Raw genomic sequence first — 20,199 nt, 5'->3', positions numbered from 1 at the left:
AAGTTACGGGACGACATGCTCCGTTAATTTCCTTATTTTCGCTATTCCTCTTGTTAAACCTGCGTTTCACGCTGGTATTGAACGTGCGCGCGCACGTAAACAGGGGTATGACAGGTGTCGAGTGCGCGGAAAAGGCGTCAAAACGTAAGATGAAATGTGTTCTCGGTTTCAACTTTTGTAAATGAAATTGAAAATTAAAAAGGAAATAGGAAAAAATTAAATAGGAAAAACCTTCTTTTGGATACGTCCTAAAATCATGTAAAGTCAAAGAATTGTCTGACAAAAAGGTAGTTAATAAAGACTTCTGTTTGGGGGCTTATTTGTGCATAATTACCCATTTTTTTGCAAGTGTAATATTGCAAGTATAATATAGCCGTTTATGCATTTTAAGCTAAAAGATGACTTTACATGTCCATGTTCTTTTCCTGTGCAAACAGAACAGCACATATTCTATTTCACACTTCAAAAAAAAAAAACTTTAATAAATAAATGAATTAATCAAATACAATTAGTAATAAAAACAACATTAAATTAAGCATGTCTTATGGTGCAAAAGTAAATGTACATGATTTTACTTTGACAAGGAATGAATGCAGACTTCTGGAAAGGGGGAGGCATATGTCACTATACCCATTTTATCTCGATTCTTGTTTTTTCATAATCGTTGTGGAGGCCAAGATCGAAACAGTGTTTTATTAATTGCACATCCATGGTTACTATTATGGTGGACTTGTACTGAACTTGACTTCAAGTGACTGACACTTTTCTTTGAAATGTAGCTGCTTATGTCCATGTCTCACCTGTGTCTTGCACAGTAAGCCTGACTGGAAAATTTCGACAAAGCATTATTTTATTTGGAGGCGATTAAATTCTTGGTAGGGAAATTTTAATAATCTGTGGATGTTGGTGGGGACACTTCCATGCTAACTCTACACCCTTGCCTAAAATCTAAAACGCAATTAAAATTAACAAATACATTACTTTCTATTGTTTAAAAAATCTGTAATTTCATTATTTTGTTTAGCATTTTTTACTGATACTATATAGTAATTTATTGTCTTTAGGAATTTCTTTTCCAAAATGAGTGTATATGGGTTATTCAAACAGAAACTTACATTAACTGTAAGTAAATAAAAAGTATTTAATCTCAAAAATATTTAAAATAGCCTGATAGTTGATTTCTGTGAGTTGTTCTGTAAAGGAGTGTCATTCATTTGGTTCTCAGATTTTTGTTCTTTATTAAAAACACTTTGCAAATGTACAAACCCCGTCACTGTCCTTGTCCTCAGCCCAAATAAACCTACAGCTTTCACAGTTTTTTGCTATGCTTAAAACTTATTTGGAAAGAAATACTACAGAAATAGCAAGTTTAAGTTGTTATCATTCACATCAATTGTTTAAAAACTTCAAATTTTAAATAATAAATAATAATAATAATAATTTAAAAACAAATAAATACTACAAATATATTTAATACAAATACAGTTACAACTGTCCCCTTGTTTCTCTCAGTCCTGTCACATTTGCATTACATTTAACATAAAATGAGTGCAATACACCTTTAAGGCTATGACTCGGAAGTGAAATCATTTGATGAAGAAGCTGACAGTGATCAAGGATGCATTCTATCATTGAATTGTATTACTTTACGCTTGTTTTTGTATGATTGTTTAAGGACAACAAGCTTAAAGGTCAAGCCCTGTCACAGTTTTTATAAGTGAAAATGTATGTTTCTGGTAGAATGTCCCTTATAACACTAGCCCAAAAGCCCAAAAAACTGTACAAATAATTGTGTTGGGCTATATTTTATTATATCGTCTATACATTCAACAAAAAAATAAAGACAAAAATTAAAGGGTTTATACGTGATTGCCGGCCAAATCATTCCAAATAAAATCCAGTCCATAGCTGCAGATCTCTGGTGGTCTCTCGGAGGTTATAACGGTGGGTCTACAAAATAAAAAACTAACATACTTTCCATATAATTTAATGGCCATTGTAAACGGTTTCAAAATTAGCTCTGGGGTTACTTTCGCAGGCAACATTTAAAATTCAATTTACCTTTTGGAAATAGCTTTAAAAACTGCTCCTCATTTATTCCAACTCATTATGCAATGATCCTGCCCAATATAAAACATCTGGAAAAGACCTCATTGACTAATAACAATGCTTTCGTGAGAAACAAAAACACACACTGTGGTTGCATATCAATACGAACTCAACCACGATCTTGCAAATTGACTTAATTTAATGATCCATTGCAAGCAGCAGGAAAGGTGTTCAGAGCTAGCAATGAGGATGGGAACGGATGAGGTATAGGATATTTTCAAGTATATGACTGTTTTTTCTTTTATTCTATTAAAAGGAAACAAAATAAACCTAATTTACCATTTATTTATGAATTATAATTGATCCCACTGAAAGAGTAGTAGAGATATCGCCTGCTGGACCACAGACACAAAGAGCGTGTTGGTAGGGAGTGCAGACATTAGCTGTAAAGACAAGAAATTTATGTGGTGAAGAATGGGAGGGTGGTCAGGGAACGAGTGAGCGAGGAGGGGGGAAGAGAATGAGAGGTGTGGAAGGAGAGAAGGGGGTTTTAGATAGCGCGGGTTTGGAGAAAGAGAATGTTTGGATAGAAGAGGGGAAAGTCACGCTAATTTATACTCGCCTAATTGGAACCAGGGCAGGCCTTGCACCTGAGATGCATTCCACAGAAGTGCAACAAGGGAGAGAGAATCTGCATGTGTGTTTGAAAGTGTGCATCTCTGAGTGTTTTTGTTAAGTCAGAGGTCAGTTTTTTTTTTTAAACATGGAGCAAAAGGTCAGCATCAATAGTGTCTTTGTTATCTAGCGTCTCACAGCGGTTGAAATGTGTTGAGAATCGTTCCATCGTGACGGTCGCTCAGAAATACTCCGAGCCAGACCACCCTGGTTTTTGCACACACGCACGCTCATAAAGTCTTTCCAATCAGTTTGGAAAATCTGGAGCGCACAGTCACTATTATGATCTAACGACCAGGCCTTTTTAGTGGCAGATGGACATCATCATGCTAAAATTCTCACTCAAACATGGATGCTTAAGTCATAAAGCAGATTGCCATATGTGGAGCATATATCACTGTATCAGCCAGCTGGCATGAAATTAAGTGGCAGCTTTGGTTTCGGCTGCCATCTCAATGCCGAGTTGAAGCACCTGATAGCAATTTTGGCCATTGTATGGATGACAGTCTGTACAGTGGTGATGATGTGCCTCATATCTTGGCTGGCGTTAGACATCTGCCAAGGAGGCTTCCAGTTCTGTCAGATATGCAACCTATCAATAACCTAAGCTGTGAACGGATGGCCCGGCAGCATGTAGACGCTCATTGAGTACACACGTATAAATCTCCAGGGTCTAAGAGCTAGATAAATAGATGTGTGGAAGAAAATCCAAATTCCATTAAAAATAAAAACATGAGCCTGGTTGAAAGACAGCGGCTGCAGTCAGACATATGGGGAGCATATTGGTCACAATGCTACATCCCCTCCTTTTTCAGCTTTTTTCACCTCTTTCTGGAAAGGGAAGAATTGTAACAGAGATTCAGATGTGGCGGAGAGTGTTTTGTTTCCCTCTGAGAAGGGCTGCATCACTCAGGAAGTTCAGGACAGGGTTTTTTCCTCACTCTCTTTTGAAGCTATCTTTTCCAGTTTCATTGGCCATGACAGACAGCTCGATAGTTCGCACACATTAATGACTTTGAGTCACTGGAGAGTGAAGGAGCGTTGTGCTCGGTTCATTAGTGGTTGCCGCACAGACGCAACTCTTCGTTTTTTTTTCTCATGTCTATTCCTAGTGCCCAACTCAAAGCACATCAAAGAGGCCGCAACATGTCTGCTTTTCCCGCTTTTCATGACACACACACACACACACACACACACACACACACGCACACACAAACAGACTTTTTTTTGGCCCATTTCATTACTATGTGATAACAGATGAAATACCAACAGGCCACATATTCAACAATAAAGTCCAGATATACGTACACAAGGATAGAAAGCACCCTCTAAATGTCAAGTACAGCACATTTATGGTAATATATAAAAAAATGCAAGTTATATCGATATTAATAATAAAATTATTACATTTAGTAAAATTAAGTAAATAAATTTTAGTAAAGACAACTATAGAAGCCAGCATGAATTGGAATAAATGAAAATATGAATTGCAGTTTACATTTTTATGCCTTAATCTACTTTATAAACAAAAAAAATCCTGTTTTACATTCATTTCAAAGAGAAACTGGATATTCAATGAGAAAAAAAGACATTCTGTTTAGGCATTACAAAGACAATACATGTTTCTTATTAATAAACTGAACCTGAATGGCTCATTAAATAATGTGTATTATAGTAGAATTGAAATGCAATAGGAACTTGTCTTCCATGTTGCGAACAGACAGAATCGGATTATCAAAAAATAAATAAGGGCAGAGACTTGATTAAATGAATCTATTGTTGATTGGATTAAGGCAGATCAGATTTTTGAAAAGGGTTGTAGTTTGAATGAACTATGACTAAATAAGTCCAGCATACAGTTGAAATTAGAATTATTAGCCCCCCATTGAAATTTCTTTTTTTTCCCCCCAAATTATGTTTAACAGAGCAAAGAAATTTTCACACTATGTCTGATAATATTTTTTCTTCTGGAAAAAAGTCTTATTCATTTTATTTTGGCTAGAATAAAAGCAGTTTTTAGTTTTTTTTTGATATTGTATAACAATGGTTTGTTCCGTAGACTAACTTGCCTAATTACTCTAACCTGCCTTTGGAACCTAATTAACCTAGTTTTGTCTTTAAATGTTACTTTAAGCTGTATAGAAGTGTCTTGAAAAATATATAGTTGAATATTATTTACTGTCATCATGGCAAGAGAAGTTTTACCAAATCATGATATATTAAAATGAACATATTTATGAAGCATGAACAGGAATTAATGATTCGTAATAATACTAATAACATACACTTGGAAAAAAATGCTAGACCTTTTTATAAACAAAGAACAGTATTGACCAAATTTCCCAGTGAATTATTTCCTCCTCTCAAAGACAAATTGCAGCCGTTTCTGTTTTCTATTCTTCCCTCTATCCCAATCTTCTGCTGAATGCACGCTTTCAAAAGGACCACAGTGAAAATCAGAGGTCTGGCCCTTAGGCTCAACACACTCCCTTTCATTTGAGATTTCAGATGAAGGACATAATTTTCTCCCTTTTTGCCTCCCTCTCATCATTTTCTGTCTTCTTTTTATTGGCTAATGAGAATCGTGGGGTTGGGGTTCTTTTAAGATTAGTGCACTCAAAAATGAAAATTCAGTCATTATTTACTCACCCGCATTGACGTTCCAAACCCGCATGCTATTTCTTTCTGTGGAACAAAAAATAAGACGGTTTAAGAATATTTGCATAGCTATTTTGTATTCAATAACACACACACACACACACACACACACACACACGCACACACAACAAACACACACACACACACACACACAAACAAACACACACACACACACACACACACACACACAGAAATACAATTACATGCCACTTAATTAGGAAACCCGTCTAACTGCTCGTTAACACAATTTCCAATCAGCCAATTACATGGCAGCAACTCAATGCATTTAGCCATGTAGACATGGTGAAGATGATCTGCTGTAGTTCAAACCGAGCATCAGAATGAGGAAGTAAGGTGAATTAAGTGACTTTTAATGTGACATGGTTGATGGTGCCAGACGGGCTTATCTGAGTATTTCAGAAACTGCTGTTCTACTGGGATTTTCACACACAACCATCTCTAGGGTTTTAAGAGAATGGCCCGAAAAAGTAAAAATATCCAGTGAGCAGCATTTCTGTGGGCACAAACGCCTTGTTGATGCAAGAGGTCAGAGGAGAATGGCTGTTTCAAGCTAATAGAAAGGCAACAGTAACTTAAATAACCACTCATTACAACCGAGGTTTGCAGAAGAGCATGTCTGAACACACAACACGTCCAACCTTTAGGTGGATGGGCTACAGCAGCAGAAAACCACACTGGGTGCCACTCCTGTCAGCTAAGAACATGAAATTGAGGCTACAATTCACACAGGCTCACCAAAATTGAAGAAAAATGTTGTCTGGTCTGATGAGTCTTGATTTCTGCTGCGACATCCGGATGGTAGGGTCAGAATTTGGCATCAACAGCATAAAAGCTTGGATCCATCTTGCCTTGTATGAACAGTTCAGGCTGGTGGTGGTGGTACACAAATGGCCTCCACAGTCACCATTTCTCAATCCAATAGAGCACCTTTGGGATGTGGAGGAAAGAGAGATACGGATCATGCAGGTGCAGCCAACAAATCTGCAGCAACTGCGTTAAGTCAATATGGACCAAAATCTCTTAAGGAATATTTCCAGTACCTTGTTGAATCTAAGCCACAAAGGATTGAGGCAATTCTGAAGGCAAAAGGGGGTCCAACTCGTGACTAGTGAGGTGTACCTAATAAAGTGGCTGGTGAGTGTATATCTCTTTTGAATGAACTGTTTAAATGAAACCAAAACTGTAGACTCATACTCAATAGTAAGGCTTTCTTTGCCTTGACACCAGATGATAGCTGTTTCACAGTCCTTTTTCGTTCAAGGTCTCGCATGTGCATGTTTTGCATTTGAACTAACACAACTGGATGTACTTCTACACACAAGTTCTAAAGTATCCAATTTCCAGGGCATCAAAGAAAATGTTTTGCAGGCATTATGTTTCTTGTCACTTGAAAACCATTTTTATAGGTTTTTTAAGGGATTTGGTACAGGTCAGAAAGGGTTGTAGAACTAACATTATCCTCCTGATCAAACACATCCTTTAGAAAACAAAGACAGCCCTGAATGATGTAATTACTCTATTAGCATTTCAGTTTCTTTGTTCGTCAGACTGACACCGTTACAAATACATGACAGTATCCCAAAAGCGCCGACTCTTTCATTACGCAAGTGTGTGGTCAGGCCAGGATTAAGGCCCTGATCTGCTGTGTTGGACAGGAGCAATCCTGGTCTGATCTGCATTGTATTAATTCATCCTTGAAGCGGTATCCAGATCTCTCGCTGTGTCTGGTAATGGGTGGAACAGTATGCTTGCTTTGGCTTGACCCTGAGCCGCGATCAGACCGCAGAGTGGTGTCCATTACAAAGAGCAGCGATCTCTCTACGGTATGTTCAAACACATCCCGCAGGCCTGCACTTCAAACGCTGCTCGTACCCGCTCACCAGCAGCAGCATGTCAGTTAGTGAGGCCTGCACAATTAATCAATTAAGGGCCTGTGCAGAGCACAGCGAGGCCCCCGTCCCGCTGTGATTTGTGGGAACGATCATTAGTACTCACACTTGAGTCATTTTAGGATCTCTCAAGGCTGCATTTAGATGAGGTATGTGTGGTAAAGCACTGATTTTCATGGTATTAAGTCCTGTAAGTGGTTCTTGATGATCTGCATTCAGATTGAATGGTTCACTAAATACTCTAAGACAACAGTTTTCAAAGGCTGCAGCAAGACCTAAAGGATTAGGGCTGCATGGGTGATATGATGATAATCGATGAAAATTCTTATATTTTTGTTTGTATGTAAATACAGTGGGTGAAATAAGTATTCAACATGTTGTTGTTTTTTTTTCTGGGAAAAATATATTCTAAAGGAGCTGTTGACATGGGATTAGCCAGACTTTGGTCAAAAAAACAACAACAACTAAATAATACAAACAAAAATATAACAAAACAAAAAAATGATGTGTAATAACAACACGGACAATGTACTGAACTACTCAAATGTCTACTAAAAGGCTTTTTGGTGATGGCAGCTAAAGATGCCTCTCATATAAAGAACGAAGTCACATGAATTGCTGAGGTGAGTTTTTCACAGACTTCAACAGAGTGTAAACATCTTGATAGTTCTGTGGGCCTCGCTTATCAAATCTGATCTTTACTTATTTGTGTTTTAGATTCAAGTCAGGTGATTGGCTGGGCCATTCTACAGCTTAATTTTCATTCTCTAAAACCAGTTGAAATTCCCCTTGGCTGTGTTTTGGATCATTGTCATGCTGAAATGTCCACGCTGGTTTCATCTTCATCTAATAATCTAGATGTTGGACTGAGGCAGCTAATATTGATTTTACAATAAGGAAGGGCAGAGGGTTGCTGAATACTGGTAACTACTGAGAGATTTCAGCTGTAGTACCTGCCTCTCTACAGCTCATTTTTTTCGTGTGTTCAATATTTGTTTTACTAGTCACTTCATTTTTATTACACATACCATAATTTGTGAATAAATTAATTTTATTTTCTTTCCAGATTTGGATTTTGTTGGATGTTACCAACATCTGGTGAAATATTCAAGTCAGTAGTATCTTTAGAAATATGTTTTCTGAGAAAAATGGTGATGTATTGAATACTTATCCCCCCCTCTGTATCTGTGCAATGCAGAAATCCTTAGACTTATTAGAACAGCAAAGAAACGAGACAAATACAAAGAAATAGTAGGATGTGCTAGGCTCATTCAAAAAAAAAAAAGAGAGAGTTAATTTGGTACTGATGTATCAGCACAGACAGGATGCAATCACTTAATTAATTTCACTTTTGTGGTTTATTGTGCCTAAATGGGTTGTTCACCCAAAATGAAAATGACCAAGAACCAATTTTCACTTTTACATTGGCTATACCGTTAAAGTAGTCTGACTAAAGTAGTCTAAAGAAGCCACTGACTGAATCATTTTCAAACATCGATTCAATAAACTTGAATACAGAGTATTATACATCCCTCACAGGGAAAAAGTCACATAAAAGTGATGTGTGGTTGAAAATATTAAAAATATTGAACATATTGAGATGGACAAATGTTTTAAAGACTGAAATAAAATGATTGCTGAAAGTTCAGCTTTGCAGTTATAATTAATTTCTTTTTAAAATACAGTCATACAGAGTCATTTGTAATGAAATTTCACAATATTACAGCTTTACTGTTAAATAAATAAATACAGCCTTGAAGAGCAACAGTAATTTATTTAATTATTTATGACAACATCTTCAAATACACGAAAGAAATAAAAAAAAGTATTAACCATAAGTCATTAAACAAAACCAGAAACCCGAATTATTCAAGCACAGCGCACATATAGATTGAATTTAATTCTGTTTACTCTAGCACTTGCATTTAAAATCATTTCAAGGTTTCAAAAAGCCTTCAGTCCAGCTGGATGTAGACATTGCAGAGTAAACTTTTAGAAGTAAAGTGCTTTTGAGAGCACATACCTCATAGCTAGGCTTCAGCTGTGTTCACAAATGTAATAAATAAACACCACCATTTTACGCACTGAAACGCTGCCAGTGCCCCATAAACATTAACAGTTTGATTGTGTGCGTATAAAAAAAAAGCACTCGGCATGCTATTATGAAAGCAAACTTTTGTTGGTCCGTTTTTATTTTTGTAATTTGGCCAGGGCTATTATCAATGCTTTATAAGTTGCCTGCAAGCCACACACACTGTTACACACTCATCTAAACAATCACAGCCGTTCACACACTTACACACACACACACATACTCACGCTTGGGGAGGAACATGAAAATAGAAGTAATAGGAAAAAGATGAGGGGACTCCAATGGGGTGGAGCACTCCCTCTCTGCAGGGCTGGGCGCTGGACATCATGTGTTTCAGAAGATTCATGCTGTTTACAGTCAATCAGCAGTCGTGTGCTGTGGCTAAGTAGTGTGTAGTTCATCTCCAACATCTCTTTGATTTACAGTGTTACATGTATCACGTTTAAGAGTTTTTATATAAAGCAGAGTTGCAACAAGTCAATGAAAAAGTATTCTTATCTAAAATGGATTATTGAGTCAGATAGGGTGTAACAAGTCTACAGATGTTCTCATACAGATTTCTAATAAATTTTCTATAAACTTGAATTGAAAAATATGTACACCTAAACGGATGTCTTTAATTTTTTTAAAAGATCAAAGTTTCTTAAAATCATTCATATTACATAGAAAACATTTTTAAAGACTTTTTAAGTTTTTTAATGTAAACATCTACTGTATATGTCTCTTCCTCAAGAATTATTGTAAACATTTTCAGTATTATAAAGCATTATGTTGTTTCAAAGCATTTTGTATAGCCAACAACATGAATGTATTATATTTTCCTTGTACTACATTTCATTGTACAAAATGATATCTTACTTTTTTATCATCAAAAAGCTAAAGTTAAAACAAATGAATAATATTAAATATAAAAATGTATATTGATGGCAACAGTGCAAACACGGATTTATAATAATAATGACAAATACAAATGCATTTGCATTTTCTTTATTTTGTCTTTTAGTTAAAAAATACAGACTTAAACAATACATTTGATCAATCAACCTGCATATTGTGTAATTCAACTGAATAAATCAACTAAATCCTCTTGTATTTGGACTTAATCGGGACATTCCCTCTTATTGTAAAAAAATGCTTAAAATAAGTAAACTTAAAATGAAAATCATCATTTTCCAAGTAAAATTAGTCATCATTTTACTTTATATATTTTTTTAAATAGTAAAAATGAAAACCTACATCACCTCTGTCCTTTCCATCCACCTTACTTTTCAGGTAAGAGTGGCCATTGTAACTTATACATATGATTCACTTCTATTGAATTTTTGCAATACAAAACAGCTGTTTGATGCTAACATTTAAGTGAGTTGTTCTGCATGGAAACAGTTTGCTATCAACAGAGAGAACATTTTCTATAACAGTTTGTTGGATTGTTGATTATTAGATTTATCTTCGTATAAAATCCCATTTAGCCCTGAGAAGCATTGATGTGTGGCAATGAGCTATATGCACAGCTAGTGTTTTTCAGCCAATGATAAAGTTATATAGAAAGCTTAATGTCACTATTTTCAATATATATATAGTTTCTTAATTACAATACATTTAGTTAAATAGACTTAAGCATTCATTTAGTTGTTCAAGCATTAAAATGAAATGAAGACTGTGTAACTGCTACCGCCGTCAGTGCCAGCAGGCAAACGCAGAAACTCCATTGAAAATACTGGGGTAAAAATTTTTTTCATATTTTTAAACCCATGGCGGGGGAAATGTAATTGAATGTGCTTCTTGTCCAGTCTGAGACCCACTTCATGTTGTATATCTATCAGGCAGTAAAATGTATTACATTTGTAAAGAAATCAGACCTTAAAAGATTTATAATGGAAAGACAGTTCAACTGTTTACTAAGGCTGAGTGGTTGAAATTAAAAGTCCTTTTGCATCTCATTGTTGGAGCTGTGTGACCATAATAATATTTCACAACATTCAAAATCCAACGGCCAACTAAACTTTAACTGTTGGTGTTTGTTTTTTATGTGCAGTGTGAATTGGCCTTTTACAATTAAACATTTTATAACAATTAAAATATCATATTCACTGAAACGATAGTATAATAATCTTTATTACTTTACCAGGCATAAAATTAATAATAAAAAATAGTAAAGGTGAAAACTTACATTACCAATCCTGCGACGCCTCAGTTTGGAGAGTTTCTCGCCATTTTGGATTTTTAAAATATAAAGGCGCGTGCGCGTTTTAACGGCTAAATCGCGCATGAGGTGTGGGAAATGTATGGCAGTGGGTTTCATTGGTTTGGACTTTCTCAGTGATCTCAGGCCACAGGCCGCGATCACACGAGAGCAATGTCGATGCGTATGCAGTTTGCTTCTGCTCCTCTTTGAGTGGACCACAAGGCCCTTACAACAACATCTCCGCCGAAGGGTGCGGCGTATAACTCTTCCTTACCGTATTAATGATGGGCCACAAGTGACACCGCGAGACTTTGGCCGGTGTTCCGCATACCGGCACAAATCATTACGGTGTCGGTTCTCAAGGGCATCCAGTCCTTTGAGAACTAACCATACCCAGATAGCAAAATACACTCGGGCCAGTTCCGGCTAGATTGTCGCCTGCCGGAGACTAACCCCTCGGCCCAACTTCGGCTGCCGGACTCGGGCCGGATGCCTGTGGACTCACTGCCCGATTCCGGCCCGAATCAAGCGGGCCAGATGCGGCGGCCGTAAGCGAGCCGACGCTGCGCATCCGCGCCGGAATCGGCGCGAGGGTAATGTGCGCTGCGGCCCGGAGCTGGCGCGACTCCGTATTTATACACCTTATAAAACCTTTTGATATTACATTGGTACTTGATATATGGTATTAGTTTATTTACATAACAGCAAACACAGGCTATAATGTAAACACAAAGTGTAAGCACTGCGTTAAACCTTTAAATAAAGTGCAAACTGCATACATATTCTGTAACGAAAATAATCAGACAAATGACAAAATAAATGTTAAACGTTTATTGATTGCATGAAAAAAATAGTACTAAAATTTTATAAATAATTTTGTAGTGCACAAGAATATCAATATAAAAACAACAATAAAACAACACAATAAAGACACACAGAAAGATTTTAAAAAATCTAAAAATTACACACAAACACAGATGTTTTTTAAAACAACCCTGTTTTCCCAATAGACTTGAATTAAAAATTTGTAAAAAACAGCTAAATTTTATATAAACCTAAATATAGAAACCAATTTAAGATATAGCAAGAAACATCTTAAAAATACCAATGACAATCCGTAAAATATCCAAGTCAAACTTGTAAAAAGTACTGCAGAATTCTGAAGAAACATCTTGAAACATTTTTTAATAAAACATTAAAATAATAATAAACAAACAAATATATATATATATATATATATATATATATATATATATATATATATATATATATATATATATATATATATATATATATAGATAGATAGATAGATATATATATATATATATATAATTGCAGAAGTATAAAGTCAAACTTTTTTTTTAAATAAACTTGAACAAAATCAATTGCACAAACAGCAAGACATGAGTGACATGATTATACATTTCATATATATACACGTCTTGTGCAATTTTATATTTATAATTTTATTTGTATTACGTTTATTAAAAATGTATCAAGATGTTTCTTCAGAATTTGGCGCACACATACATACATACCATACATATATATATACACACACACACACACACACACACACACACACATATATATACACACACATATACATATATATACATATATATATATATATATATATATATATATATATATATATATATATATATATATATATATATATATATATATAAATGCAAATGAAAGAAACAAATTGTTCAAGTATCAGGGAACATCTTAATACACTTAAAATGTTGTTTAAAAAATAAAACAAAATAGTGATGTAGACATTTGACACATTAGCTTTCTCTTCTTTCTTCCTCCATCCCTGTCAGGGGCAAGTTGTAGCTACCTTGTAATGCATTTTTCCACTTCTTTGTCAGTGGCGTGGTATGGACATTTGTCCTCACTCCATCTGTGATTAAAAGATAAACAGATAATTAGTAGTGAACAAGTACTAATGTAAAAAAAAAAAAATAAAAAAAAAATTAGGAAAAAAGTAGGCTACCTACGAAGCAAAAAAAAAAAACAATAAAAAAAAACAAATAAACTTAAAACACTTTGAAATTAGCAAGAGCTTGAACTTACCAGTTTCTTCATTTGTTCAGGCTGCTCCTTTAGTTGATTTTCAAGCTTTTCCAAATCAAATTGGCCAAAGGAAGGTCAAATGTGTTTACATCTGGAATTTCATCACGTCTGTTTTGGTTTTGTGAGAATCAGGCCCAGCTGCTGCTTTATGACGTTGCATGATTTTAAAACTTCAGTCAGTCGTGCTAAAAAAGAAAAATAACAGATTAGTATAAATCAAGCTGTAGCTTATTCTCATACAACTTCTGTAAATACAACAGTGGGTTAGACACTGCTGATATTCTCTAGTTGATCTTTACTTTCTAGCTGCATTAAACCTTAACAAATTTAGTGATGTCTTTAGTGTACTGCAGGAGTGTCCAAACTTTTTGGGCCGAGGGCCAGATGCAAAAAAACAAACGTTGTCGCGGGCCAAATTTTACATATACACATATACACGTGTCTGTGTGATGTATGTATATATGTGTGTATATATATATATATATATATATATATATATATATATATATATATATATATATATATATATATATATATATATATATATAGTTGAAGTCAGAATTGTTAGCCCCCCTGAATTATTAGCCACCGTTTATTTTTTCCCCAATTTCTGTTTAACGGAGAGTTAAACATTTTTTTCCACACATTTCTAAACATATTAGTTTTAGTAACTCATTTCTAATAACTGATTTATTTTATCTTTGCCATGATGACAGTAAATAATATTTGACTAGATATTTTTAAGACACTTCTATACAGCTTAAAGTGACATTTAAAGGCTTCACTAGGTTAATCAAGTTTATGTTATGTAAGTTTATGTAATCAAGTTTTGTTATTTTATAACAATGGTTTGTTCTGAAGACTTAAGGGGCTAATAATTTTGACCTTAAAATGGTTCATAAAAAAAATTAAACCGCTTTTTATTCTAGCCGAAATAAAACATAAGTCTTTCTCCAAAAGAAAAAATATTATCAGACATACTGTAAAAATGTTCTTGCTCTGTTAAACATCATTTGGGAAATATTTAAAAAAGAAGAAATAAATCAATGAGGGGCTAATAATTCAGACTTCAACTGTGTGTAGATAGACAGACAGACAGACAGACAGACAGATAGACAGATAGACAGATAGATAGATAGATCATAACAAGAACTGCTGCTTAATTGAATGCATGTAATAGCGACACCCGGTGGTTATTTATTGAATTACGTTCATTTTTGTATAGCGGGCCAGATTTTATTGATATTTATAAAAAGCCTCGCGGGCCATCCGTAGTTTGGACACGCCTGGTGTACTGGAATGTACAGTATCTGTGCATCTTGATGGTGGTCTTAAGATTTCTGCCATAGTCATTGATGGTGATGGTACTTGTGGTGCTGCATTGATTTCTGAAATCTTCATACCTGCCTTTTATCCAGCCTCTTTGTTCCAAGTAATTTTTCTTCATCACGGTATAGATGTGTCTATACTGTCCCTTAATCAGATACATTTACAAAACAAAACATCACTTTAGTATAGTGCCAGGGCAAAACTCACAGGTTGTAATAGATCAATGACATAACGTTGATAGTATGTGTTTAAAATAATTGCAAACAAACCTGTTCTGTCTTTAGATGTATGACAGGCGATCATCATCCTCATCTGTCTACCAGTCAGAAATCACAGTTGCGTGTGGATGTTTGAGTCGAGCTTCCTCATATGCATCTATAATAAAACATCACATTGTTGTTAACCTCCCGTAAAGAAAAGTTCAAATCCTGAAATACTATCAAAGTTAATTAATGCATATAATACCTATAGTGTAAATAATCAGTACACAGAAGGTTGCACAAGATTTATTCGGAGATTCATGCAGAGTGACAGCCTTATGAATCTGAGACATAGATTTGTAAGATGGTCAAGCACATGCATTATTCTGTACCCATGAAGATTAACCTACCATTGTGAAAAATGTTTGATGATGATAGCCAATAACAATAAACCATTTCAGCTGTTTGTGAAGCAATTAGTAATGTAATGTCTGAAAAGCTCAATCTATGTTGAAAATGTATCAGCAGTTTACAGCTTATAATGGACTTTTAGCACACAACTATAACATGCCTATTCACGTTCAAAAGAGTGTGCCATTGACTTCTTTGGTCGTGATGTGCTGCAAAATGATCTCACTAACCTTTGTTAAACAAGAACAATAAGACTTAATGAACAAATATTGTTACCCATTCATTTAAATCAGAATTTATCACTGTCAATAACATAAAAAAACATCAAAATCTGCTTTAAGACGTTCAGTTTTACATTAACTGACCATTACAGCTTGAACAAAAGATATAATTGATTCACATAGGCTAACACATATGAATTAAAGTGCATAGTAATATATATAATGTTAAATCAGGAATAAAACACGTTTTGCCAAGTTAGTTAATGGATTCGTCTACAGAAACTTTCTTTACGCAAAGTTAGCATACACACAAATTCGTTTCATGTTTCTTTAACATAATTAAAATAGTTTTTAGTTACTACACACGTTACAATCTAACATTGTGTAAAAGGAACAGGAACTTTCAGACGTGTTTTAACTGTTAGCGTTAGCATACATTAGCTCCAGTCGTGTTTCTTAAAGCAAGTTACATTTCGTATCAAACTGTTTTAAATTACTAAACGCTGTTACAACCAAACACCGTGGAAATGCTTTAAGCTCTAAATTCGCTAATTATACAGAACACAAGCAGTAAAAAGCTTACCTTTCTGACCGGAATCCACGTGATTCTCTTTGAAAAACCAAACTTTTTCTTCTTGTGATCTTCGTGCCATGGTGGGTGACAACCAGCTTTTTGGAGCATTACCGCCACCGTCTGGATTGGAGTTTGGATCATGAGTTTAGTCACACATGTGTTTATTATGAAACCAACTTCTGCTTTAAAAAAAAAGTCAGCACAGGAGCGTGCTATCTCAAAAATAAGCGAATTTTACATAGTTTTTCTCTAGATGACATGTATAATCTATTTATAAATAATATTGTTTTGTTTGCGTCTAAACATTGCGACCATCCACACTAAATATTCTTTTTTTTTTTTTTTTGCTATCGTACCATGAATATTTTCTCAAGTTATCATTATACGTGGAGCTAACAGACTACGAGATAAAATAAGAACTTAATCGGTTGCCATCAGCCGAGTCCTTGCCAGAAGCAGCCAGGATATGGTTGACCGGAATCGGGCCAGTGCTTTACAGCCGCATCACAACCGCATGTGCGCGAGCGAGCTGCGGGCCGCACTCGGCCCGGATAACACTCGCCGATGCCGAGTCGGAGCCGGAGGCGCCGGGGGGCAGCCGAGCTCGGGCCGATTACTGCCTGCTATCTGGGTATAGCCACGAAAGAACTGTTCTCAAGGTTTGTGGTGTTTTTCTATTTTTTTAATGTGAGGGAACAAACTTTTAGGCTGTATTATTTTCCCTTCAGATTTCTAGTGTGTGTGTTTTTCTCTCCCTCATATTAATTCATAGTAGTTCCCTCCTTTTCATTCTTTCCATTGCTTTATTTTACACATTTCTTGCTCATTTTCTCATCCCTCTCCTCTTCCAGACGCATGTCCAATAGGACAGAATAATATTTGGACAGGTGGTCCTTTTTAAACACGTTATCCACAAGTCCAAGTACGCAGGGGACCTCACTACATCATTCCTGTGTCGTTTCTTTAAGAAGATGGATTTGAGGTTAAAATATACAGTGCTGGCTGACTCATACACACAACCCACTATAAGGTAATCTATAGAGCACTACATCCGTAATCCCTGACAATAAAAATCTGTTTAGCACCAATTTTCCTTTATTTTTGAAACCTTCTTTTTTCATTTTTCAAACAACTGCAGAAAGCCACATCTGGAAGACAGATGTACGTCCCACAGCAAGCTCTTTCTCTGTACTCTCTCTCTCTCTCTGTGCTTAGAAACATGAGAGCAGGCTTGTGTCTTTCTCTCGCTCTTTCTCTCTCTCCCTGGGCAGGACCACCCACATAAGGAAACGCCTTGCTGTACTGAAGGCAGCAATACAGGGATGGGTTTTTTGATGGATGGGTTTAGCAGACTATCACTTATGTCAATGTCAAAACCATAAACTTTCTCTCACAAAAGAGGGAGAGAGAGAGACGTCTTTGCATCTGTCTGTCTGACGTCTTTCTGCAGTGGCATAAAAGCATTTTCACAATATTCCTGTCTGCTCGTGGCTTCTGAACTGTTAAAAGACTGAGCCTACAGACTGATTGGGTTTCTTGTAGATCGTTTTTTTTTTTTCAGAGACACATCCTTTTTGTTTAAACTGATAAATTCCAAACAGAAATGGGATATTTGGCAGGCAGTTAATGTACAGTATATACAATACGGTGGCCCCCAAACAGTTTTGGGACACTTAAGCAGCAATTAATCATTGTAAAATCACTGAATTATGAAACAAAAAATCACCAAATGTTATTTGTTTTAAAGAAAGATGGCACAGCACACTTTTTCAAAAGTCATTCATTCATTTTCCTTCGACTTAGTCCCTTATTTATCAGGGGTTGCCACGGCGAAATGAACTGCCAACTAATCTGATATTTTTTTACATAGCGGATGCCCTACCAGCAGCAACTCAGTACTGGGAAACACCCATACACCATCCACATACATATGTTGCAGCAAATTTAGTTAATTCAATCTATCTATAGCACACGTCTTTGGATAGTGGGGAAATCCAGAACCAGGGAAAACATGCAAACTCCACAAAGAAATGTCAACTGGCCCAGCCGGGACTCGAACCAGCGACCTTCTTGCTGTGAGATGACAGTGCTAACCATTGATTCACCGTGCCAGCCCTTTATCAAAGGGGTAAATTGATAATAAAAAAGGCTTTGATGTTAAGTGGAATGGAAAAGCTATTTATGTAATGTACAAGATTAAGAGTATTTGGATTTTTTTGCTGTTGCTTATTGTTAGTGGATCATATTTATACATAATGCGATGAGAAACACCTGTGTGGACTTGAAGAATTGAATTAAATCCACTAAAAATCATTGCAACACCAGTTGATTGAAAGCCACAAAAATAGTGTGAAAAAGTGGGAATTAAATAACTATCAAAAAATATTTTTGGTGCCACTCTATATTATGTATTAATTGATGTAAAAATATTTTATATTCAAATGTTAATATACTGATTAGCTTAAATATAAATACATATATATAATACCAGTCTCGGCTGGGTCAGTTAGCGTTTCTGTGTGTTTGCATGTTCTCCCTGCATTCGCGTAAGTTTCCTCCACAACCCAAAGACATGTGGTACAGGTGAATTGAGTAAGCAAAATTGTCCGTAGTGTATGAGTGTGAATAAATGTGTATGAATGTTTCCTAGAGATGGGTTGCGGCTGGAAGGGCATTCGCTGGATAGGTTGGCAGTTCATTCCGCTGTGGCGACCCCAGATTAATTAAGAGACTAAGCCGAAAAGAAAATGAATGAATGAATTACATAATTTTACTAATGTAAAAAAAATGAAAGTATACTGTAAAATATTATCCAATTAATATGAATGTAATAGTCACAAAAAAGTTTTTGATAATTCAATTATAAAAATATTGTACTTTTGTGAACACACAAACACACACACACATATATATATATATATATATATATATATATATATATATATATATATATATATATATATAATTTATATATATATTCATATATGTATATTTTTAACACAAAAGTACAGTGTTTGTCTTTAAATTTGGAAGTATAGAAATATAAAAAACATTTCTGTGACCCTATATATATGGGCTGCAAAATATATCGTTTCAGCATCGATATCGTCATGTGATCATTTGCAATAGTCACATCGCAAGTATACGCAATGTTGAGTCTGGATTATAATTTATTTCGCAATTGTTTTTTTTTTAGACCTTAGACCAGTGGTCACCAAACTTGTTCCTGGAGGGCCAGTGTCCTGCAGATTTTAGCTCCAACCCTAATCAAACACACCTTAACAAGCTAATCAAGCTCCTACTTGGTATACTTGAAACATCCAGGCAAGTTGGAGCAAAACCCTGTAGGGACACCGGCCCTCCAGGACCAGGATTGGTGACCCCTGCCTTAGACTGTCTAAGGGTTTTAAAAGCATCCAGGCATAAGAAATTGTTCCATTTGTAGTTTTAACAAATTAACAGCGATTGATTTTATTAAATTGTTTATAAAATAGAGACTAAGCAGTATTATTTTATGTTTGATTATTTAATTACTGTATACCTGAAAACAGTCCAACGACACTAAAAATAAAAGGCTGTTTAATTAAATTGTATGTTTTTCTTTATTAAATTTATCTATGCTCCTAGATTGTTTATTATATTTTATGCACTCCCCTACAGAATCATCCCAATCAATATAAAATTATAAATTCTTCCTAAATAATTATTCAACTCATCTAGTGAAATTGTATTCATATCGCAATATAAATTACAAAGTTAGATTTTTCCAATATTGTGGAGCACTATGTATGTATGTATACACACACATAC

At 35.3% G+C, this 20,199-nt stretch overlaps 3 long non-coding RNA genes across 6 annotated transcripts in view; 1 reads left to right on the top strand and 2 right to left on the bottom strand.

The window, feature by feature from the left end:
* Positions 1–11,609, bottom strand: part of LOC137490006 (uncharacterized) — a 57,457-nt gene extending 45,848 nt beyond the window's left edge. For all 3 annotated transcript variants that reach the window (XR_012400989.1, XR_012400990.1, XR_011009355.2), the window contains exons 1-3: positions 11,555–11,609; positions 6,139–6,330; positions 5,374–5,409 (exon numbers count right to left, since the gene is read on the bottom strand). This is a non-coding gene — a long non-coding RNA (uncharacterized lncRNA). The remainder of the gene's footprint in view (positions 1–5,373; positions 5,410–6,138; positions 6,331–11,554) is intronic.
* Positions 11,610–13,277: 1,668 nt separating this feature from the next.
* Positions 13,278–16,471, bottom strand: LOC137490597 (uncharacterized). 2 transcript variants are annotated; one of them, XR_011010328.2, is made up of 5 exons: positions 16,399–16,471; positions 15,253–15,358; positions 15,058–15,128; positions 13,655–13,839; positions 13,278–13,481 (listed from the first exon to the last, which is right to left on the bottom strand). It is a non-coding gene; the product is annotated as an uncharacterized lncRNA (long non-coding RNA). The 2 variants fall into 2 exon arrangements; XR_012400992.1 differs by having other exon boundaries at positions 13,344–13,481; positions 15,062–15,128.
* Positions 16,472–16,512: 41 nt separating this feature from the next.
* Positions 16,513–19,137, top strand: LOC141381200 (uncharacterized). Its single transcript, XR_012400993.1, has 3 exons — positions 16,513–17,048; positions 17,241–17,419; positions 17,528–19,137. It is a non-coding gene; the product is annotated as an uncharacterized lncRNA (long non-coding RNA).
* Positions 19,138–20,199: the final 1,062 nt, after the last annotated feature.

The sequence above is a fragment of the Danio rerio genome, chromosome 3, assembly GCF_049306965.1.
Source record: "Danio rerio strain Tuebingen ecotype United States chromosome 3, GRCz12tu, whole genome shotgun sequence".
NCBI lineage: Eukaryota > Metazoa > Chordata > Actinopteri > Cypriniformes > Danionidae > Danio > Danio rerio.
The sequence above is the reverse complement of the archived record's forward strand: the minus strand, read 5'-3'. Positions and strand labels throughout refer to the sequence as shown.